The sequence below is a fragment of the Nicotiana tabacum genome, chromosome 10 (assembly GCF_000715075.1).
Source record: "Nicotiana tabacum cultivar K326 chromosome 10, ASM71507v2, whole genome shotgun sequence".
Taxonomy (NCBI): domain Eukaryota; kingdom Viridiplantae; phylum Streptophyta; class Magnoliopsida; order Solanales; family Solanaceae; genus Nicotiana; species Nicotiana tabacum.
The window spans coordinates 3,896,039-3,921,793 of NC_134089.1; positions in this window are offsets into that span (position 1 = coordinate 3,896,039).

Consider the following 25,755-nt stretch of genomic DNA (forward strand, 5'->3'; position numbering starts at 1 on the left):
CTTTCGGACAACTTCATCTTGTTTGGGATAAATAAAACACTCAACTCTTTGCCAACCGCAGATCCTTCCCGCTAATCTTGCCTTGTCGCCTCATAGTGCCCTTCGAGGGGTTTTCACTAATAAGACTCTCTCATTTCTCTCAACTCCCGTCGCCTTATGGTGCCTGCGAAGGTTTTCACTGATAAGACTCTCTTATTTTATTTCTCTCAACTTCCGTCGTCTTATGGTTCCTATGAAGGTTTTCACCGATAAGACTCTCTCATTTTATTTAATTTTTTTCAGCTGGGGATTGGAGTGCTGCCGATATGACTCTCTCTGCTGGGGATTCTTTCGACTATCAATTCATTTCTAGTTTATGATCCTCTTCTCTGCTGGGGATCAGAGTGTTATTCCCGACATCCGTTTGCATGACTTTGCACTTTTCGGATACTGATCGAGAGGTCTTTTTGGACATCAATATGGGTTTTCGTGTCTGGCTGAAAGGAAAAGGGGTATCAAAAAGGCTCGAAATATTTTTGATGGATAAAATATTACAACTCTTGGAATCAAACTTTCTTTTCAAAATTACAAACACAACTTGTGCCCCAGTTTTTCTTGCTTGGGGATTTTTATTTTTTGTTACACTATGACCGAGCCGTGAGGCGCCTACGTATCTTTCTTTGAGGAATCAGGTCAAACGTAGTTCCCAATTGCTTTATTTTTCTTGTGACTTTTCTTTTGTCTTTGTTATCATTATTTTTCTCCCTTCTTTTTTTTCATTTTAATTACTGATTCCAAAAGAGGGATATGAAAAAAATTAAGGCTCAAAAGGGGAAGCAAAGGATAAAGTGTTTGGATATAAGAAAGAATTGCCTCCGTCATTTCATTCTCCGATAAATGCCAACCACAAACAAACAACAATTACAATCAAAAGAAATCATACATAATATCTCTTAACTGCGTCAGAATTGATAGCCATGTCGACGCATTTCCCGTCGATATCTGTTAAACATAAAGCGCCATTGGACAATACTCTGGTTATAATGAACGGTCCTTGCCAATTTGGGGCAAACTTGCTTAGGCCTGATGTAGCAGGATTCGTTTCAACACCTGCTGCCCTACCTCAAATTTTCTGGGGCGCACTTTCTTGTTGTCGGCTCTCGCCATTCTCTTTTGATATAACTGGCCATGACACACAACTGCCAATCTCTTTTCATCAATTAGGTTCAACTGCTCCAACCGGGCTTTGACCCACTCGTCATCATCAATCTCAGCCTTAGCGACAATCCGAAGGGATGGAATTTCAACTTCCGCCGGTATTACTGCTTCAGTTTCATATACCAACAAATAAGGGGTTGCACCTACTGAAGTCCGGACGGTAGTGCGATAACCCAACAATGCAAATGGTAATTTTTCATGCCATTGTCTGGATCTTTCTACCATCTTCCTTAGTATCTTTTTGATGTTCTTGTTGGCTGCTTCAACTGCTCCATTCGCCTTGGGACGATATGGTGTGGAATTACGGTGTGTAATCTTAAACTGTTGACATACTTCTTTCATCAAATTGTTGTTAAGATTAGCACCATTATCCGTGATGATCACTTTTGGGACCCCAAATCTACAGATGATATGGGAGTGAACAAAATCCACCACTGCTTTCTTGGTTACAGACTTGAAAGTTTTAGCTTCAACCCACTTAGTAAAATAGTCGATGACCACCAGAATGAACCTATGACCGTTGGTAGCTGCCGGCTCAATAGGTCCAATGACATCCATGCCCCGGGCAACAAATGGCCATGACGCTGACATTGTATGCAATTCTGTCGGCGGAGAATGAATCAAATCTCCGTGTATCTGACATTGATGGCATTTCCGCACGAAATTGATACAATCATGCTCCATAGTGAGCCAATAATACCCTGCTCGAAGAATCTTCTTCACCAATACATATCCGCTCATATGTGGCCCACAAACTCCAGCATGTACCTCTGTCATAACTGTCGTGGCTTGACTGGCGTCTATACATCTCAACAATCCCAAATCTGGGGTTCTTTTGTACAACACTCCTCCACTGAGGAAGAAACCACTTGACAATCGCCGAATGGCTATTTTTTGATCTCTGGTGGCCTGCTCCGGGTATATCCCCATCCTGAGGTACTCCTTGATGTCATAAAACCATGGCTCGTCATCTACTTCTTCCTCTATCATATTGCAATAAACATGCTGATCCCGAACTTGGATGTGTAACGGGTCAACATGAATTTTATCTGGGTGGTGTAACATCGATGCTAAAGTGTCCAATGCATCGGAAACCTCATTATAAACTCTTGGGATGTGTCTAAATTCTACTGATCGAAATCACTTGCTCAGATCGTGCAAACATTGTCGATATGGTACGAGTTTCAAATCCCGTGTTTCCCATTCACCCTGAATCTGATGCACCAGGAGGTCTGAGTCTCCCAAGACCAAAATGTCCTGGACATCCATGTCTGCAGCTAATCGCAGACCCAAAATGTATGCCTCATACTCAGCCATGTTGTTGGTACAATAGAAACGTAGCTGAGCTGTAACAGGATAATGTCGTCCTGTTTCAGAAATAAGTACCGCTCCTATTCCAACACCCTTAGCATTTGCGGCTCCATCAAAGAAAAGCTTCCAACCTGGTTCCTCAGGTAATTCCAACTCATCTATATTCATTACTTCCTCGTCAGGAAAATACGTCCTCAATGGCTCGTATTCTTCATCAACAGGATTCTCAGCCAAGTGATCTGCCAGTGCTTGGTCCTTCATAGCCGTCATCGTCACATAGACGATGTCAAACTCTGTTAGTAATATTTTCCATTTCGCTAACCTCCCTATGGGCATAGGCTTCTGAAAAATATACTTTAGCGGATCCAAGCGGGAAATGAGATAAGTAGTATATGAGGACAAATAATGCTTCAATTTCTGGGCCACCCAAGTTAGGGTGCAACATGTCTTCTCGAGTTGAGTGTACTTAACCTCATATAATATAAACTTCTTGCTGAGATAATAGATGGCTTGCTCCTTCCTTCCTGTAATATCATGTTGCCCAAACACGCAGCCAAACGAATTCTCCAGGACCGTTAGATAAAGAATTAACAGTCTCCCTGGCTCAGGTGGAACCAACACAGATGGATTTGAAAAATATCCTTTGATCTGGTCAAATGCCTCCTGACATTCCGTCGTCTATTCTATCGCAGCATCTTTCTTCAGTAGCCGAAAGACGGGTTCACAGGTTGCTGTGAGTTGTGCAATAAACCTGCTGATGTAATTCAACCTTCCCAACAGACTCATTACTTCTGTCTTGTTCTTCGGCGGTGGCAAATCTTGGATAGATTTGATCTTTGACGGATCCAATTCAATACCTCGCCGACTGACGATGAATCCCAACAGCTTTCCAGATGGAACACCAAATGCACATTTGGCCGGGTTGAGCTTAATATCATACCTTCGAAGTCTTTGGAAAAATTTCCTTAAGTCTGCTACGTGGTCTTCCTGATGCTTGGACTTTATGATCACATCGTCCACGTACACCTCAATCTCTTTGTGGATCATGTCATGAAACACAGTGGTCATTGCTCTCATGTACGTTGCCCCATCATTCTTCAAACCAAATGGCATTACCCGGTAGCAATAAGTCCCCCATGGCGTGATGAATGTCGTCTTTTTCACATCTTCTTTATCCATCAGAATCTGATGATACCCAGCATAGCAATCTACAAAAGATTCAATCTCACGTCCAGCGCAATTGTCGATCAAGGTATGAATGTTGGGTAAAGGAAAGTTGTCCTTTGGGCTTGCCCTATTCATATTACAGTAATCGACACACACCCTGATCTTCCCATCTTTCTTTGGCACCGGCACCACATTAGCCAACCAATCAGGATATCGAGTGACACGAATAACCTTTGCTTGCAGCTGCTTGGTTACTTCCTCTTTAATCTTCACACTCATATCCGTTTTGAACTTCCTCAATTTCTGCTTGATGGGAGGGAATGCCGAGTCAGTGGGCAATTTATGAACCACTAAATCTGTGCTTAACCCCGGCATGTCATCATATGACCATGCAAAAACATCTTTGAACTCAATAAGTGTTTTGATTAATTCCTCCCTGATATTTGGTGCAATGTGGATGCTTATTTTAGTTTCTCTGATATTGTCGGCATCCCCTAAATTGATGGCTTCTGTGTCATTTAAGTTGGGCTTGGATTTTTCTTCAAACTGGATTAACTCCCTGTTTATCTCCTCGAAGGCTTCATCCTCATCGTATTCCGATTCATTATCATAATCGACCTCTTGTATAGTTAGTTCGGAATCAGATTGATCTTTTAGACTAGGTTGAAGATCTGTTGTGCATGCCATATCGTTAGAACCAGTATGAAAAGAACCGTTCAGAAAAAGAAACGAAGGAAACAAAATTAAAAATAAAATATAAAATAAGAAATAAAGAAGAAACTTTTTCGTTTTATTGAATTATGGGATAACTAGGTTTCACACTTTATTGAATACAATAAAAAGGGATCTAAATTACAACCCTGGAATAATCCAGAAAACAAGAAGGAAAATCAGAGCCAACTACCAGGACTCCCTCCGAGTAGGAAGAGGAGTAGCTATCCAATTGTTGACCTTGGCCTTAGGACCCACAAACTGTATGTCTGCCTTACCGGAACCCTCTCCAGCTTCTATCATGTTGACATCTGCGAACATTCTTTCAAGCCCTCATTCAAATCTCCATCTGGCCCGATCAAGAGTCCAAGAACTTCCAGGAGTGGCAACTTTCTACACCCTGCTTTGACAAATTATCTGGACATGCGTGGGATTGGCTTAGGAAGGACCCAGACTCTTTTCTTCAACTTACGGGCTCGTTTTACATCCGCTGCGGTAGGTTTGAATCCCAAAACAAAAGTATACAAGTTCTTAGGCAAGGAAATTGGCTGGATCATTCCCTGCAGATCAATCCCCAGACCTTTCCCCGGTACAGACCCGCTGTTCAATATCTCTGAGGCTATCATGAAGGTTGCAGCTGTGATTCTGGGAAGTGGAAGGCCCCCACCCTCAGGAATTTTGTCTACTGAGATTGTGTCGAAAACCTGATAAACCCATGGGCCCTTGTCATCGTCGGTTTCTATGAAGGGCACAATAGTATCACTGACGGCATGTGTGCCGTCATCCCCGTGTACCACAATCTCTTTTCTATCCCATTCAAATTTGACCATTTGATGCAGTGTAGAAGGCACTGCTTTAGCTGCGTGGATCTAGGGTCGTCCCAACAAAAGATTGTACGACACTGCCACATCTATCACTTGAAATTCCATTGTGAACTCGACTAGACCAATGGTTAATTCCAGTACGATATCACCCACTGTGTCAGTACTGCCCCCATCGAAACCTCGGAAGCAGACGCTGCTCTTGTGGATCCTATCATCAACAACCTTTAGTTTGTTCAGAGTGGCCAAAGGACAAATATTGGCACTTGGACCATTATCAATTAGTGCTCGAGTGACTACCGATTCTTCACATTTTACCGTCAGGTAGAGTGCTCTGTTGTGTTCAGTACCCTCTACCGCTAACTCATCATCAGAAAATGTCACTCGATTTACTTCGAAGATTTTGTGCGCTATTTTCTCCAAATGGTTCACTGAGAGCTTGTCCGGGACATAGGCTTCGTTCAGAATCTTCATTAAGGACTGACAATGATCGCTGGAATGGATTAACAAAGATAGCAACGAAATCTAGGTCGGGGTCTTCCTCAACTGCTCTATAATTGAGTAGTCCTGTGCCTTCATCTTCTTTAAAAACTCCTTTGCTTCTTCCTCTATTACTGGCTTCTTTATTGTTACAGGATTGACCCTTCTCAATTCTGTGGGAACAAAACACCTTCCCGAATGAGTTAGTCCCTGAGTTTCACATACTTCTTCCACCACCTCCTTTCCCTTATGCATCACTGTCACTTGACTGTAGCTCCACGGCACAACTTTCTCACTTGTTACAGGCAACTACATGACTGGTCTGATAACAACTGGTTCTACGTGGACCCCCTTTACCACCAACACTGGTGTGCTTGATACTCCCTGCAGTACTGCCTTGGCTGACTCTGGCTTCTTCGCAGAAACAGACGAACCTTTCCCTACTACTACAAATGGCTTGTCATCTACCTTTCCCAACTACACCACTGCCTTTCCACTGGTCGAATTTTCATTTGGACTGGCATGAATCATCATTACCGTTTGTGAGGGTGTTTTAGGTTTCCCTCTTTCGTGCACTAGTTCGATCATGTGGGCCTCATGGTGCACTGGTAATGGGTTTTCATTGATGTTGGGTGCCTCTGGTGCCAGAACCTCGATCATATTTGTGTCAATAAGATCTTGTATGGTAGTCTTCAACTTCCAACACTTCTCAGTATCATGCCCGAGAGCCTCCAAACAATATTCACAGCTTACTGAATGGTCCAGATTTCTGGGAAGGGGATTTGGCAATTTGGGTTCAACAGGACTTAATAAGCCTATCTGCCTCAACTTGTGAAACAGAGTAGTATAGGTTTCTCCCAACGGAGTGAATGTTCTCGGCTTCTGCATCCGTTCATTCCTGAAAGCCTGATTTCCGCGGAAGGTTGGCCCTGAAGGATTCCTGTATGCTCTCGGTGGTGGATATGTGTTTTGTGGAGGTGGATATGTGTTTTGTGGAGGTGGATATGTATGTTGGGGAGCCGATACACGCCATTTCGGACGAGCCGGAGGCTGGGTATAAGTTTGAACGTGATGGACGGAGAAATGGGGCTCTTGTGGTGGATAATATGGTTGTGGAGGGTTGTATGGATTGTATGGATAGTTTGGGTAATGGGGTCTGGTTTGATAGCGAGGGGATGGACCTCTTGACTTGGACCAAGTACCTGCTTCGACTGTTGCGACCTCCTCTCTCTTCTTTTTCCCGAGCGTACCTCCCGTGCCGCTTTGAATAGCCTGAATTGTGGCCTTGATCGCCGAATAACTCATTATCTTGTTGGACTTGAGTCCCTCTTCAACCATGCCGCCCATTTTTACTACTTCACTGAAAGATTTACCAACCGACGTCACCAAGTGACCAAAGTAGGTTGGCTCCAACATTTGTAAGAAGTAGTCCACCATTTCACCTTCCCTCATTGGCGGATCGACTCTTGCTGCTTGTTCTCTCCAACGGAATCCGAATTCCCTGAAGCTCTCTCCGGGCTTTTTCTCAAGTTTTAACAGTGTGAGACGGTCGGGGACGATCTCAAGGTTATACTGGAAATGACCTGCAAATGCTTGTGCCAGATCGTCCAAGGTATACCACCTACTAGGATCCTGCCTCGTGTACCATTCTAATGCGGACCCGCTTAAACTTTGACCGAAATAAGCAATCAACAACTCATCCTTTCCACCTGCCCCTCTCATCTTACTGCAGAAACCTCGTAGATGTGCCATGGGATCACCATGTTCCTCATATAAGTCAAAATTTGGCATCTTAAAACCTACCGACAATTGAATATCGGGGAAGGGACACAGATCTTTGTAGGCCACACTAACTTGGCTGCCCAATCCATGCATATTCTTGAAGGATTGCTCCAGGCTTTTTACTTTACGGAGCACTTCGTCCAGCTCCGGATTTTTAGCTAGCCTCTCCGTTTCTGTCGGGAGCTGAAGGTGAGGGATGTAAATGTATGGCTAGGGTGGTTTGAAGGTGAGTTCAGGAGGATAATACTGGTTGTCGTGAACCTGAAACACTGGTTCCTCGGGTGAATTTTGCAATGTGGCAGGTAGAGGTGCCACGAAAACAGGAACAGCTGGTGGAGGAGGGTTTTGTTTGGGTGATGAAGCTTGCGGATTATAGGAAGTTTCCCCTTGATAGTATTGGGCAATGGGGAAGCTTGTTGATGGACCAGTGGAAGGGTGTTCTGGAGTCCGAGCTGGTGAAATGATAGGAGTAGGGGGAAGTATTGGTGGTGTTTGTCCCTTAGCCCAGGCTAGGTGCATCCTAGTAATCTCTTGTCTCAACCTGTCCACTTCCTCCTTCATCATTTGCATCTCCGACTTTTCTTCTTCAGCACTTTTGTCCGAACCAGACATATTTTCTGGAATGGGCCCTTTTGATCTTGTGTGGTAATGGTAATCTGCCAGAACGTTCTAACGAGCTAACTGTTTTGAAATCTTTTTCTCTGATATAAACAACAAACTTGTTAGCGTTAGAGCTTAACATATATTGCAATTTCACATTGGGGAATGCAATGTTCCTAGGCAGTTTAACCATTTCTAACATGTTTTTGCTTCAATTGCATGCGTCATTCCGGCTTATGTCCTTTCTTTATTCACTTTGCCTTTTCTTTTTATCTTTTTAGTGATGGTCGAATCTTATGTGGATCGCCTACGTATCATGTCCCCGCATAAATCAGATCGGGCGTAGTTCTACCACAAGTAAAATAAAGACACAATTTTTTTTTATTTTATAACCAAAATATGCTATTACAAGCTACCTATTTGAAAAAGGATAAACAAAATAAAGACTCCACACTATTAACATTGTTTGGTATGAAAAGAGAACAAAGGGGTAGACAACAGACTCTTAAAAACAAACAAGTGCAGACTTGAACTGGGGATACATTAAAGCCTTGAATTTTGGTGCCCGTAAGGCATCGTTTGGCCTTTCCGCGGGCTTTGGTGCCAGGACTCTTTGCAAGCTTTTTAATTCCTCCATGATCCGGTGGAGATAACCCATGACTGAGGCAAAAAGGGTATCACGGGGAATTTCCTCACATGTTAGGCACTTCGTGGTGATGTAACACCCAATCTTATCGATCCTACCCCTGATTCTGTCCCTTTCCATACACAGCTGTTCTATTCGTTGATTCTTCAATCCCAATACTTGAGTGTTTTCAACGAGCTTATGTTGGAACCTCTCCATTTGTTCTTCCATTCGGGCTATTGAATCATAACAGCGCTCCCTGTCCGTTCTAGCATCTCGGGCTTGTTTAAAGACCCGATCTCTGAGAGTGGAATTTGTTTCTCTTAATATTGCAATGCTCCTTTCATAATCCCTTCTCACTTTCCATAGGTGCTTTTTCCGCGCTGCTGCACCTTTTGCCCATATGTCCCGCATTCTTGCTATGCTAGCCTCGGATCTTTCCAAGTCTTTTCGACTTTCAACGACCTGATTCCTTAACCCTGCTATCAGCCTTTTATCGGACCGACTTCTCTGTTGGTTGTCAGCATCCATTTTCATTTTCCCGATTTGAGCTTTGAGGATCTCGCTTTCCCGGGCTAATTTGTTGTTTTCTCCTTCATCGGCAGCAACCTGCACTTTGTTCTCAAATTTCAGATCCTTTATCTGTTGTTTCAGCTTGCCTATTTCGGCCCGGTATTTCGCTCTTTGGCCAACCAGTCCCACGGTTCTTGCGACGCCTCAATGAACTCTTGAATATGGGCTTTTTTGGCTAGTCGTTCCGGCTCATCTCTTACAATATCTCTCTTCTTGTACCAGGCGATATAAGCCGGTGAGACTTCAACTCGAGATAGGTCGCGCACTCGAGTGTTTATCGTTAAATATTGGCATTCATTCCATATAGAACGAACGACTTCTTCATGAAATTGGTCGTTGATACCAACCTCGATTGCATAAATACTGAGATCTTCATCTGGGTGTACCACCTGACACCTCCCTAACTGTCTCATCACCCGGTAATGCGCATAAGGCTGAAGGTCTCGGAGTCCCATTAAGAGGAAGTAAGGACCCGTGACGGGCATGTATACAATTTCTTCAACAGGAAGCCAACCCAATGTCCACCCTATTTGTGCTGCTGTGATGGTGCGAAGGCAAGATACCCAGTCTTCAGACCCTTCTGGCAATTTGAGCCCTGAAACCCTCGTGTTATATCCTTCAATACAACCTTTGTTTGTAGATCTACAGCTCATATACTGAGGATGATGACACAAGTGCTCGATCATCCACATTTGCAATAACAAGTTGCATCCTTCGAAAAATCTGCCCTGACTTTACAAGCTGTGAGAGCTCGGTATATCTCGGACACTATCATAGGGACCAGCGTGATTTTGTTGTTGGTAATTAGGACCTTGACGACTCCAGCCACCTTTAAATCAATATTTCTGTCTTTCCGAGGAAACACCACAATGCCCAAGAATGCTACCATGAAGGCGAACCGCCTATGTTCATCCCATTTTATCCGATTCCCTCTGCTGCAAACCACGCTTTCCAAATCGTCGAACCCTCCTATGTGCCCATACCTCTGCTATATGAACTGCAAAGTAGAAAAGCCCCTATCCAATCCAGAGTACGAGACTCCCTTGCTTATCTTCAACAAATCCATGAACTTGTGCGAATTGACGGCTCTTGGTGCAATCAGATATTTGTGCCTTAGCCCCTTAGTAATGTCCATATATCCTGCTACCTCTTCTAAGGTTGGGGTGAGTTCAAAATCCGAGAAGTGGAATACGTTGTGGGCCGAGTCCCAAAATGTAGTCAAGGCCTTTATGATGTCACATCTGGGTCTGATGTTCAACAAACTGGTGAGACCTCCCAGATGTAGTTTGATCTTATCTCACTCTGAATTTTCCAAATCCTCCCACCACAAGCGCAACTCCAAAGGGATCTTGCTCCTAACTGTCACCGGCAAACTTGGACTCGGGCTCATTCTGTATGTTTGTTTGGGGTGATTAACACTCATTGGACTCAAACAAATAATAAACTTAAAATTGACACACATTAACATAAAACTCCGATCTTGTCAATACGGTCTTTCAGCACTTCGAAAAAGATTTAAAGATAGTGTTTTACCAACCGGACAAAACATTGAAAATGACCAAAAGTGGCTATTTTTGCAAAAATAACCTACCGACGTCTCTTTAGGGACATTCGGCTATTTTTACAAGAGTGAAATCACCCGACTTATTTACGACGAAAGATTAAAAATTTTGACATTTGTGGCTATTTTGCAAAAGGGGAGGTTGGACCCGATGAGGGTTGCCTACGTATCTCACATCCGGTGAGAATCAAACCGGCGTAGTTCGGGCAACGAAAATAAACTAATTCTGAAAACAAGACTTGTTTACTAAATTTTTTTTTTTCGTTTTCTCAAAACTTTGGCAGAGTTTGCTATTTGGACACTTTATTTTTAAATTAAAAAATAAGTAATTATCTCTCTACACCGCTATTTTTTTTAAATATTCCAGTATTTTCAGAAACCGGTCAGCATGCAAGTCTGCAGCAAATAAATGCGTAAAACAAACAGGATGCAGCAGGATGGTCTTTTCATTTCAGGTTGCTTGTCCTAGACGGACCCCACCCATGTGTTGAGTCCCCTAAGTCAAGTGCACATGATGCAAATAAGCGTTCCTAATAGGGATCCGACATGAGGTTTTGTTATACTAGGTTTATCCTGGGTGTTCGTTCTAGACCTGACTTACCCGAGCGGACAACTCGAGCCGAGGATGGGAGCTGTGTACCGGTAACCAAAAGATCATCCGGTTTTGCAACTCCTCCGAATCCTCGTTCTATTTTGGGATATGACACTAACAGAAAGAAGTGACGACCAGCGTGCACTCCTCAAGAGAGAGAAGAGAGGGATTTCGTAGCAGTTTATATATACAATTCAGATAATATTAAAGCGGTAAAAAGCAACATTTAGCACATTAAGCCCAAACATGTAATAAAATCAGATAATAAACAAAGCCAGATACAACAATTATTATAAGCCCAAATTCTGAACCCTGAACCAGAGATTCTGGGTTTATGGTCCCTAGCAGAGTCGCCAGAGCTGTCACACCTCCTTTTGGCGCCTTTTGATACAACAATTATTATTTTGTTGATACAACAATTATTATAAGCTCAAATTCTGAACTCCTTTTGAGAGTCTTATTTAGGGGGGAGAAATTTTTTGACAAGTGTAAGCCTGTCACTTGTGTGTGCCTTTATATGAAGTTGTTCTCCCGATATTCTTGTACTCTCTCTTTATATAATGTATTGTTAATCTCCTCCTAAACATAAGTCAATTGACCAACCACGTTAAATCTTTGTGTCTCTTTTGGTATATTTCTTTTGTTGTCTAATTTACTATCGTTCAAGATTTGCTTTACTAAACTTTCGCATGACACGTGATTATTTCGGTCCTAACAAGATTTTCCAAAAATACAGTACGTTTGAATGATCCGACACAAGAGTCCGAACAACATAGGTAGCGATTCTATTTTCCAAATTTCAACTCTCTAGGTGTTCCTTTGTAAGTACATAGGTTGTGAATAGCTGATTAATTGACTGCCAACAACTAAATCAAATTCAGAGATATCAGTAAATTCCCTTAAGTTAGGACTTCAATAAATATTTCTTCAAGGTTCTGTTCTTGATGTCCAATTATAGAAATTTATGAAAGTACATCCACAACCGTGAAAGATCAGAATAAATGAATTGTAATAAATGATCTAATCTTTCTTGTAGTAATTTTCTTTCCAACCAATTCTAGCAGCGTCTAAATGAATCAAATTTTATCTCAAGGTTTATTGGTACAAATGAATGAGAAACATCGATCCATATGTTAATTTTGAGATGTGATCACAAATCTACCATTGAAATGGAGAAAGTAAGACAACAATAATAATTCAAAGCTCCCCAATAGGGTAAAAAGCGCAGCCCCGTGTTCACGCAGGGTTCGGGAAAGGGCCGCAGACCAAGAGAGTATGATGTAGATAGCCTACTCTGATGCAAGCATCAATGGCTGATTCCACGGCTCGAAAGCTCCCCTTCAAAAGTATTTAGGTTCACACAGGATGTGGGAAAAGGCCACATCCAACGGGGTATAATGTAGGCACCCCTCCCGTCCTCGTCATAAATAAAAATTTTAAAAAATATATCTTATCGTTATTTTGTTAGGATCAAAGTAAGTAAGGAATTAGCTGGAATAATATATCTTGATGTATATGATATTTGAATAGATTAAATTATTTGTCATAGTTTCATGATGTCGTGTACCAACGATATAAAGAATAAACTTGTAATATTATTTAAAAAAAGGTAAGGTATGAGGTAGAAATATTATTATATTAAAATGTAGGGTAAAGTATAAAATAAGATTATTCGATAATAAGGAAGGACAAGATGAGAGAAAGAATAAGGTAACAATGCGACCATACAAAACTAGTCATTCAATAAAGTGATACTTTTAGCCATTACATAAAAACGGATTTAACGATATGATACAATAAAATTTAAATAATAATCAAAATAAAGATTATATTTAAAGTAACAATACAATACAATATAACAGATAACAACTATCCAAACAAGCTGTTAAAATTGTAACTTTTCTAAAAGGTTACAAACCATTTCCAGAATAGAGGTGCACCACCTTAGAAAATAATGGTTGATTTCAACTGTAATTCTTTAAATAAATTAATTTTACTCATAGTAACCATCGGTGGATTTATAATTTTAATTACGGGGCACGTGAACCTATAGTCTTACTATCAAACTAGATATTTTATGTATGTATTTTCTAGAATTAGTCAAATATTATGTGACGACCCGACCCGTCGTTGTCACACCTCCTTTTGGCGCCTGTGCCGCCGTGAAGGGACGCGGAAGGGAGTTTTTTCCAATTAAAGGACAATCAAAACGGGATTTATTTATTTATTTCAGAGTCGCCACTTGGGAGATTTATGGTGTCTCAAGTCACCGATTGAATCCCGAATCGAGCAAAATATTGACTCTGTTTAACAGTCTGCGCGCCAGAAATCCGGATAAGGAATTCTGTTAACCCGGGAGAAGGTGTTAGGCATTCCCGAGTTCCGCGGTTCTAGTACGGTCGCTCAACTGTCATATTTGGCTTGATTATCTGATTTTATACAATTATGAACCTATGTGTAAATTTTAACCGTTTACCGCTTTTGTTATTATTTATTCAAAGAATTGCAATGTAGTGAGAATGCATCTCGAATTGCACCACATAAATGTACCCGCAATTTTCGATACGTTCCAACTTCATTGAGATTTGGATTCGGGTCACATAAATGTGCACCTGAGTTTAAGAAAGTAAATTATTAAAAGTACATGCCTAATAGTGACTAACGCGTTATTACTTTTGGGAAAAGGGCCGTGAAATTCGCTAAGCGGCCGATCCCGAGTTCTAAGTTTTTTATATATACATTTAATGAGGGCCCTGCAATTTTACATTATATTTGGCGAGGCTCGTCTCACATTTTAAAGGTCCACCCTAAAGTAAACTATGATTTTTCTATATTATTTGTCTCTAAAAAATCCTAATTAGTTAATATTATAAAATTCGAGTTTCAAGTTCAAGTCCAGATCCAAACAAAAGGGAGCGACTTTCAATTTGGAACCGCTACCTAACTTAAAACTCACAATGGGCCGTTTGACTACTAACGAGCCAATTGCCAAAAAGGCCCAGACCACATAATGTACACTTTTGGACAAAAGTCCCAATTTTTCTGATTGTGTTTACCAAATAGCATTAAAGTTCAACACATACATTTATTCAAATTAGATACTTCATTCATGTCCACTTATCAAACAGCCACTTCGTTAGAATGGTGAGCCGATGCCGATATTAATTATTAATCTACACTATTAAACCTATGTTGAAATAAAGAATTCAGCAGGATGGGAGAGTTGACATTAATAGCTAATCCGTTGGTATTAACTGACGCAATATGAAAATTTGCTTGAAATACGTGTTTATCTTAAAATCAAACTGGACCGGGCCATAACAAGTTTAAACAGTCCAAAGATCCAACGGAGTACGTATAGAGGCCTACTAAGATTCTGCGTTATACTATCCCTACCAGCTAAACCAAACTAAATTGCTAAACACATGGAAATACATCTAGTTAATCTAACATCATACTATTTAACTCCACATTAGTTCGAGTACGTTCCAATTCACACAAAGTAAATACAATTGGAATGAGCCTAGACAAATACAAACTACCTATCATTCATCCTATTGCTACATCTTGAACACAGATACTATGAAGCAAGCAAACGTGCATTTCTTTATTCATTTCAACTTCAGCTTCAAATTCAAGCTTACATCAACACATGGTTTCAGAAGTGTGTACCTGATATTGGAAGCAAAAGAAGAGGAAGATCAGCAGAAATGCAGTAGCATACAACAACAACAACAACAACCAGCAACAACCAGTAATAACCAGCAAACAGGAAACCCAGGGACAGATTTAAAAAACCAACAGAAAATCCAGCCGAACCCAATGAAACCAAATGCAATCACAGGCAGAGACAGAAAGAACCAGAAACAATAGAACGATAGTATTCTGGTTTCCAAACACTCAAAGAAAAGAAGCTTGAAGCTTCAAATGAAACTGTAGCAGACTAATGCTGGTTTTCAATAGCCGAAGCAACCTCACTTTCGTTTTTTTTTAACTCTCAAAGAATGAAAATTTTTCGTTCTGAAAAATCAGTTCCTCCCTTTTTAAACTCTGAAATTTTTCTTTTTGTGTTCAAAAAAAATCCCCCGCTCTAAAGTTAAAACTCCTTCTATTTTATACTGCCCTTCCAACAAACCTGCCCTCTTATTTAGACCCCACCATTAATGCAAAAATCTGCATTATTTCCCACTTAAGATCCACTAGCACACTTTTTCCTACTTTCAGCCTTAAATCCCTATTTGTTCCCCATTAACTCATTAAATTATTGACAATTAATACCCCACTAACAAGACACTATCATCAAAATATTATCCTAACTGTTTTATTCCCAAATCACCCCTGAAATACCTTAGTATTACTGCCCTAAACCAATCTGTTCAAACTTAATAATTATCTAAAACTAATCTGATTAACAACTACAACTAATTCCTAAATGATTCTTGAGTCAACTTAAACTAATAAATCTGAAATTAAAAACTCAAACAGGCTGCAGATGAATCATAACTCATCACATTGAACTATCAATGTCATGATTGGCAGAACTACGGGGAGCAAACCTGATACATTTCTAAATTAAACCTAAATATGAACAAAACCTACTGCAAATACACTGAAATAGCCGCAGTTCACACAGGTTCTATTGCTACATGTCATGGCTTGAACCATTCAAAACTAAAAGACTAATTGACGACATTTAATTAATCGATTACACATGCCATAATATACCACAATTAACGACAAACAATCAGAAATAGGCTCACAAACAGGTGATTTCAGTGGTATTGACAAAAACATGGGCTAACAGGAAACTAATTAATCGACGAAACTTATCAATCAATTACACAGCCTATAATGTATACTAAACAAACGAACATAAATAATTTGACCAAATAAAAGGTCTGATTTGAGAAGAAGAGGAACAATAAAAATAAAATTAATACAATAACACAACTGAATAATAATAAACCAAAAGAACAAATAAAAGAGAGAAAATACCTCAGGGATTTTAAGCACAGAAATGACCCAGGATCAACTTGGCTTGACCTTTTTGAGGTCGAACGGACTTTAAACACCTCGATTAAGGTCTATTAGACCCCAATCCCACTTTTAATTGGACAGATTCCATAGTTTGGTTTTCTAGGGTTCTTGAGGGTCTGATTTGGGGTTCGAACAGTTTCGGTTTGATTCGAACCAAACCAATGATGATTTGGCAATTAGGAAGGTCAGGGGGTGCTGTGGTGTAAATTTGGTGTTGATTGGTGTAGGTTTCCATTTGGCTCGAATCTTCAAATGAAGATTCGAGAAGCTTTGAGATGATTCGAGCCAAATGGTTTGAGGATTTGTGTTGGGGGTGGCTGGAAGGTCACAGGGTGTTAGTTTGGTGATCATCGGAGATGGTTGGGTTTTCAGGCCAACCTTCGATTTAAGATTCGAAGAGTTGGGACCTGATTCGAGGGGAGTTATGGTGATGGTTGGAAAGAGGAGGTCGAGGTGATTCAGGGGTGTGAAGATGGGGGTTATTGGACCTCAGGCCGCCGGGATTAATGGTGGAGTACAAGGGGGCGGCGCTAGGGTTTTGTTCATGTTCATCTCTGATTGAGAGAGACGATGAACAGGAAGAGGGGGGGTGTTTGGTTAGGGGGCTGGGTTAGGAATTGAATTTATATAGGGGTGGGGTGGTTTGATCTCGGCCGTTCGATCAAGAGAGATCAATGGCCTAGATCAATTCACTTAAAGGAACGACGTCGTTTGGCTCAGCTGTGAGACTGGGTCGGTCTCAATTGAGAATGGGTCGGGTCATAAGACATGTTGGGGACCGTAGGATTAAACGAGATGAATGACTCAGATCAATTTGCCTAAAACGGCGTCGTTTCAACTTAACCGGGGCTGAACTGGACCGTTTGATTGAGACAAATCAACAACCCAGATTTGAGATGCAAAAACGGCGTCGTTTGGTTGGTCTGAAAGATCAGGGGACCTGGACTAGGTCATTTAAGTGTTTTGGGCTTGATTTTTGTCTTACAGTTTCAGCCCAATCCAATTTATTTCACACTTTTCATTCTTATTCTTTTTCCTTTCATTTCCTAATTAACCCAAAATTCCTAAATCAATTTTGTAAAAATCAAAATTAACCCACACAAGATTAATTAGCCCTTAACAACTATCACACAAGTTAAAATATTTAGTTAAAATAAAATCAACAAAATGCCACACTTTAAATGACAAAATAGACTAAATACATATTTTTGTGATTTTCTTCTTTTAAAACCAAATCATGGTTTAATTAATTCCTAAATGCCCAATTAAATCCGTAAAATTCAAATAAAATATTAAAAGGGTTCTCACACGATATTAAATACTAATTGAAACAATAATCACACAATTATACGTTAAATGACAAAATTACAATAGATATATATTTTTTGTGATTTTCTTCTTTCACAAACCAAATGTTGTGCAGTTAATTCCTAATTATAAAAATAAAATCCTAAGTACACATGCAATATATTTTTGGTTTTTTAATTAATCAAAACAAGATAAACATTCACAGATAAATGCACAAATAGTTATCCTAAAATGCCCTGCAAAATTCTAAAAATAAATTGTATGCCAAAGAAAATGTATTTTATTTTGATTTCTTTTGGAATAGTTTTCGTGAAAGCAAAAATCACGTGCTCATAGTCGTCTCATGAGTTACTGTCTCGTTTGTCCCATTTTCTTCTTCCTCATGTTTCATTATCGGTATTGGGTGCATTAGAATTTATTTGGAGCGATTTTGATAAGAAATGAGACATTTATTCTCTTTTAAGAAGGTTTAAGTTGGAAAAGTCAGCGTTGACTTATGAGTTAGAGGGCTCGGATGTGAATTTCGACGGTTCGGTTAGTTCTGGGAGGTGATTTGAGACTTCGGAGCAGGACCGGAAGTAATTTTGGAGGTCTAGTGTTGAATTAGGCTTGAATTGGCGAAGTTAGTATTTTGGCGAATTCCGGTTGATAGGTGAGATTTTGATTCGGGTGTCGGAATGAAATTCCGAGAGTTGTTGTAGCTTCATTGTGTCATTTGGGATATGTGTGCAAAATATCAGGTCATTCAGACATCGTTTGGTCGGATTTTTGATCGAATGTGTGTTTTAGAAGTTTTAAAAGAACATAGGCTTGAATTCGATATAATTTGATGATTTTGGCGTCAATTGAAGTGTTTTGACGATTGGAGCAAGTTTGGATAATGTTTTAAGACATGTTGGTGCTTTTAGTTGAGGTCTCGGGGGCCTCGGCTGTAATTCAGAAGGTTAGCGGATCGATTTAGGCACGAAAAAAATAAAGTTGCTGCATTTTTTTACAGCATTGTGAATAGTAGTTATGAACAGTGCAGTGAACAGTACCCCCGTAATAGTATCCGTAAATAATGTCGTGAGCATTATGAACGGGGACTGAAGGGAGTTTCAACTAAGATCGATTGGAGGTAAGTTTTATGAGTTAAATACATGATTTTATTGAAGAATCATCCTAGAAATCCATGAAAACATAACCAAATTATAAGAAATTAGGGCTTGAGATTGAAATTCTAAATTTGGGATTTGAGGGGTCAAATGGACTCCGATTCTTGTGAATTTGGTATGTATAGACTCGTGGCGAGATAAGGAACATTTTGATGTAAAATTTTTTGGATTTGAAGATATGGTCCCGGGGCTCGGGTTTTGCAAAATTCGTGATTTTTTATATTTTTCGAGTCTTTTTGATTGGGTTATATTCCCTTAGCCTATTGTGATGTATTAATTGTGGTTTTGGCCAGATTCGACGCGCGAGGAGGTCGATACGAAAGGAAAGGGCATCGCGGAGTAGTATTTGGCCGGCTAGAGGTGAGTAATAGATGTAAATGATGTCCTGAGGGTTTGAAACCCCGGAAATTCACATCGTAACGCTATATTGAGGTGACTTGCACGCCGGATAACGGGCGTGGGGTAGAGCACCATTGAGGATTGTGACTTGGTCCGTCCCGAGAGATATTTTACTACATTTTTGGTTGAGACGTATACTTTATTATTGTGAATTGGGCTTGTTGCCATGCTTGGGGCCTTGTGCCGACCTGTAGAACCCTTAGGGGATTTTTGACTGGTTTTTCTCACTTATTTTGTTAAAGAATTTATATCCTCAGTCATGTTTCCAATTGTAGGCTTCTTGCCAATTATTTGAATCCTTCAGGGATTGATATAACTGCTTTCACATATTTTGCATATCATTTGACCTCAGTCCAAGGTTTTAAATACTGTTTTGCAAACACAACCATCTTTCTAAGATTTGAAAACTTAAATGATATTTCTAAATGATATTTCGGGCTGAGAACTACTGTTTTACAAATGCCCAAGGGGCTTATGATGATTTCTGGACTGAGTATGGATCGGGCTGCGCGCCGCAGCAGTGTTATATTGATATTGAGGCCGAGAGCCTGGTTGATTGCATTGATATTGAGGCCGAGAGGCTGGTTGATTACATTGATATTGAGGCTGAGAGCATGGGTGATTATACTGAGATTGATATGAGGCCGAGGGCCTAGATTTGATGCCACGAGATGGCTTAATATTGTGTTTGGGCTGTAGGAGCCCTTTCGGAGTCTGTACACACCCCCAGTGAGCGCCGTCGACGATAAATAAATCTGGATGGCTCGGGTTGCATGCCGTAGTGGGTACCAGAGGGTACCGTCATATGCATTGCATTGCACTCATGCATTTATTCTTTATCTGCATTATCTACCATAATAATTATGTGCTCTTATTTCATTGACTGGTTATTTTGATACTGAGTATTTTGATACTGAGCCCGAGGGGAATATTTCTAATTTTTATTTTGATACTGAGCCCGAGGGGCAGATTTCTACTTATTATTTTGATACTGAGCTCGAGGGGCAGATTTCTAGTTATTATTTTGATACTGAGCCCGAGGGGCAAATTTCTACTTGTTGTTTTGATATTGAGCCCGAGGGGCAGATTTCTACTTGTCATTTTACTGCCAAATTACCTGTTTTACTGGTTTAAAAGAAATTTCACATGATGTTTCACTGAATTGTTATTTTAAATGATTTCACTGCTTCTGTATAAAATGTTGTGTGCCTTAACGTGTTTTCTTACCTTCAGTCATTATTTATATTTATTACTCACTCGGTCGGAGTACTCACATTACTCCCTGCACCATGTGTGTAGGTACAGTATTCCTGAGGCATAGAGCGAGTTTTCTGTTGTTCAGTTTTCATCAGAGTTATCGAGGTAGTTGCATGGCGTTCGCAGACCCGTTTTCTCCCTTATCTTCTGTTATTTATGATATCTTCAGACTTTGTTCCTAGTTCCATACTTTGTAGAATTTTAGTAAACTCTATAGTAGCTCATGACTTGTGACACTCCGGTTAGGGCTGAGTTGGATTGGATTTCCGTATTTTATCTATTCTTTCCGCTATTGGATATTATTAAACCATGTTTATACTATAATTGTGTTAATTAATTGTCTTAAAAGGATGAATTGGGTTGAATGGTTGGCCTTGTCTTCATGAGAGGTGCCATCACGACCAGGTTCGGGAATTGGGTCGTGACAAGTTGGTATCAGAGCCTAGGTTAATTGGTCTCGCGAGTCATGAGTCGATTTAGTAGAATCTCGTGGATCGGTGCGAAGACGTCTGTATTTATCCTCGAAAGGCTGCAGAACCTTTAGGAAAACTTCACATTCTTGAATTCTTATCGTGTGTCCTTGATTCAGCTTGAAAAGTAACTCTTACGATTCCTTCCACATGTTCGTATGCGCGAACGAGCACTCAGTATTCGATTTACCTTGATGGCTTGTAATTCCCCGATAGAAGGGCGAGATGTGATCTCAGTGAGTTTGATGTTAGGACAGTCTGGAGGACTTGAGGCCGGATCTTGCCTATGGCTTGAGCACTGAGGTGCTGATTGTGTGAGCAAGTGTTTTGAACCTTTATGTTCGGTATTGTCCCTATTAGTGGGAATCATGGCTGGATAGCTACGTGAGGAGTGTGATAGTACTGCGAGATGTATCTATATGACTTGGAAGTGACGAGGAAGGTCTACTGGATGATAGAAGAACTATTGAGTGTATGATTTCCATTGTGATAGGATGTGTAGTCCCAAGTTATGGGTGCGTGAAGAATCTTTTTATGTCTCCTATTTGGAGTGAAGTAAATTTTATGTTACAGTATGAGTTTAGACTCAGGAAGATTAAGTGATTGTGTAATGTGTATGGTAGTGGAAGGTATACAAAAAATATTAACTAAAGGTAAAGCTAGTGGGTAATTGGCTTATGAGGGGAATCTATTTGTCATACTAGTTAGATAAGTCTGGGAGCTGAGATCGCTTCTGTAAATGTATTATGACGAAATCATTGAGTCAGGGAGATCACCTTGAGGGTCGAAAACATTAAAGAAAGAATATGTTCTTACTCGGTTGAATAGCCCAATAATGGAGGATTGAAAGGTATTTTCTATGTATTATGATTCAAATAGGTGCAACACATGTCCATGTATCAATTTTGATAATATAATACATGTAATATTGAGATTAATGTTGTTGATATACATTGTGATGCTTTGTCAAGTTGTGGACGTGTTGTTAGGATGATTTTGGTGATTCTATGGCAGGTGGATAAGCCCAATTACAAAGGAAACTTTGCCGAAATTTTTGAAAAAATTTGGGACTTAGTAAAAAAATTTGTCGCCTAAAGAGTGGGCTTAACTGTTGTGTGAGTGAATGCAAAAATTGCAGAAGAGTTAAAATTTTCGATGATTCGTGGAACCACAAGCTTATGAAGGAGTGAGTTTAATCTCACCATGGTATTACGGTAGCAATAGAGTATATGTGTTGTGATCTATGTCTTCGAGCCAAGTTGGGGAGCTTGCTATTGGTTAGCGGATTGTACAGTTATGTGCTATGTTAGTTCCGATTTGATGCATGCTGGTGAATCAGTTCTGGTTGTGGAAATTAGGCCGAGAATGGCACGAGTGAAGGAATTTTTTTGACAAGATGTCATGAGCTCGGATGAGCTGGAGATAAGTTTCGATGTTTACGGTAAGTTGGAATTATCTTCAGTGTCACCTAAGATCGGTGTTTTGTAAAAAGGGTTTTGCGTCTCGGTTAATGACTCTTGATCGCTCTTCAGCGTTAGTGCGATCGATGGTTTGGAGGTACGCTCTAGATATTGTTGTGGCAGGTTGTGGGAGTGTGTCCCACGGGAAGATTATATAAGTGTGGCATGTGATCACTTGATTGATTAAGGATGTAAACCAAGTATGAAGTTTGTGATGGTGTCGTTAAATTAAAGATTCATGTCTGGAGGGCACTTGGCATATTGGGTTGTGAACTGGGGAGGATTACCCCGATTGTGATGGTTGTTCTTGTGTGTTATGAGAAAAATGGGAGTTATTATGGACCTTTGAAAGGTTATCAGACTAGTTCAGTGTGATCAGAATCGGCTTGAAGTCAATGGATAGATTTAATGTGAATAATGGCTCTATATCAGGCCAGATGTGTGCATTTTAGTAACGCGGTCCTCATGGAGGAGTAGTTAGGTTGATGTTTCGTTGTCAGATATTTCGCGTAGTGATACATTGCGCCGTGTGAGTTGTGAGATGACTTGAGAAATTGCTATGTGTTGAGAATCTGTGTAGGAATGACGTTATATGAGCATCTTGGCTCTTGAAATTCAGATTGTACATCGCACCTCAGTTGTGCTTGAGTTTTGTAGCTTATAATGCTATATGTCCCTCAGAGATATTATTATGCACTTAGCATGCTTACGACCGATACTCGGTATTTTGTTGTAATGAGCAAATTTGGCTCGATGTGCATCTCCTTATGTGAGATCTATGTGTGGATCGGGTGGCACGCCGCCATGGGTATGTTATTTGGATCGGGTTGCACGCCGCAACAGTGTGATGTTGAGTATAGTTTTCTATATGCTATTTTGTATGCCTTGCTTCCTGTTTTCTAAGGAAAGTCTGTATTAGTGTGTGAGATTGGTAATTCCTTCCAGAGTTTGTTTTCCTTTTGTACCGCGTTCGAATTGGTAGCTTATTGGCATATTGAGGCATCATATGCGACTTTTGATTATGTCTGGGGTGGCTTATTGCCTGAGCAGTTCGTACTGGGTGAGACGAGATCATTGAATTTGAGATTAGTGCAATCTGAGTATATGAAGTAAATTAAGGAGCTAAGACCATGATTTTGCTCAAAATGAGGTGATAGTTCTTGCCAGGAGTATAGAACCAACGAATCGTTGTCTCGACAGTGGTCATGAATTTATGCATACCTCATCCGTCATGTCAATATTGTAAGAGTTAGAACAATACCTATGTACATCATACAGAACATGAGATGTGTAGCGACTTTCTTCTAGGTGATTAGAGAAAAAAGCTTCAGATGATTAGGGCGAATGATCTTCGGATGATTGGGGAAATAGTATTGCTAATTGAAAGTGACTTGACGAGAGTATATGTCTCATAAAAAGATAATGTTATTAAACTAATGATATTTCGGTAGTATTGCGGCATGTTCTTGTTGGGTCCGCTGATGGTACTGAGGAGCTTGAGGTACGACTCTTTCGTTTGAGTCATTTTTCATGACTTGAGTATGTTCAGGCCGTTTCTTATTGGTGCGCGTATTATGAAAGTTGTGGCTTAGGCCTGTATTGAGGTGTCATATCACCAGAGTGGTGTGTTGGATTCGAGGTGATCATTGGGGTCATTGATGAATACGAACGGATTTGATTTCAGCATGTTTGATGGGTAAATATCGAGGTTCGGTTTTTTTTAAAAAAAATTGTTACTATAATTGCTAGAGGAGAAATGGCCTCATGAATGGTTGATCTGAGAAATGGTTATGATTTATTGCGTGTTTCAATTATCATTGGCAGTATATGAGAGTGTTGGAATGAGACATTGGATAATAAGAGATTTCTATCGGTATTTGGTTGTTGTGGGCAGCTGCTGTGAATGGAAGTTATTGCTGCATTTGTTTGAGTTATTGGTATATCATACAATTGCACCTAAGATTGCAGGCATGGTCTATTACAGCTGGTTCAAACTTATTCTGAATGTAGGTGTGAGGTTCTGATCTTGTGTATGATTCCGAAAAGGTGAAATGCGGCTCTATGATTTATGGGCTAGACTAGATTGTGTGATCTTAGTTACAACGCGTTATCGGACCCATGTGAGATATGGTGACATGGGATCATCCCCGGGTTTATGCTTGAAAAGGTCATTCAGCTTTTGGTTGGCTTCTAGGACAACTTTGGGTACGCTCGAGGACGAGCGTTTGTTTAAGTTGGGGAGAATGTGATGACCCGACCCGTCGTCTCATGAGTTACTGTCTCGATCGTCCCATTTTCTGCTTCCTCATGTTTCATTATCAATATTGGGTGCATTAGAATTTATTTGGAGCGATTTTGATAAGAAATGAGACATTTAGTCTCTTTTAAGAAGGTTTAAGTTGGAAAAGTCACCGGACGTTGACTTATGAGTTAGAGGGCTCGAATGTAAATTTCGACGGTTTGATTAGTTCCGGGAGGTTATTTGTGACTTAGGAGCAGGACCAGAAGTAATTTTGGAGGTCCGGTGTTGAATTAGGCTTGAATTGGCGAAGCTAGTATTTTGGCGAATTCTGGTTGATAGGTGAGATTTTGATCCGGGTATCGGAATGAAATTCCGAGAGTTGTTGTAGCTTCGTTGTGTCATTTGGGATATGTGTGCAAAATTTCAAGTCATTCGGACATCGTTTGGTCGAGTTTTTGATCGAATGTGTGTTTTAGAAGTTTTAAAAGAACTTATTCTTGAATTCGGTATAATTTGATAATTTTGGCGTTAGTTGAGGTGTTTTGACGATTGGAGCAGGTTTGGATAATGTTTTAAGACATGTTGGTGCTTTTAGTTGAGATCTCGGGGGCCTCGGGTGTATTTCGGAAGGTTAACGGATAGATTTAGGCACGAAAAAAAATAAAGTTGTTGCATTCTTTTACAGCACTGTGAACAGTAGTTATGAACAGTACCCCGTAACAGTATCCTTGAATAGTGCCATGAACAGTACCCCGTAACAGTATCAGTGAAAAGTATCGTAACAGTATCCGTGAGCAGTACCCCGTGAACAGTACACGAGTGAACAGTAACACAGGGTGAACAGTAATTCCGAAAAAATTCTGGGCATAATGTTTACATTTCATTCGCGAAAAATACCCCATTTCTCCACCATTTTTAGTCATTTTGAGAGTTTTTGGACAGGGACTGAAGGGAGTTTCAACTAAGATCGATTGGAGGTAAGTTTTATGAGTTAAATATATGATTTTA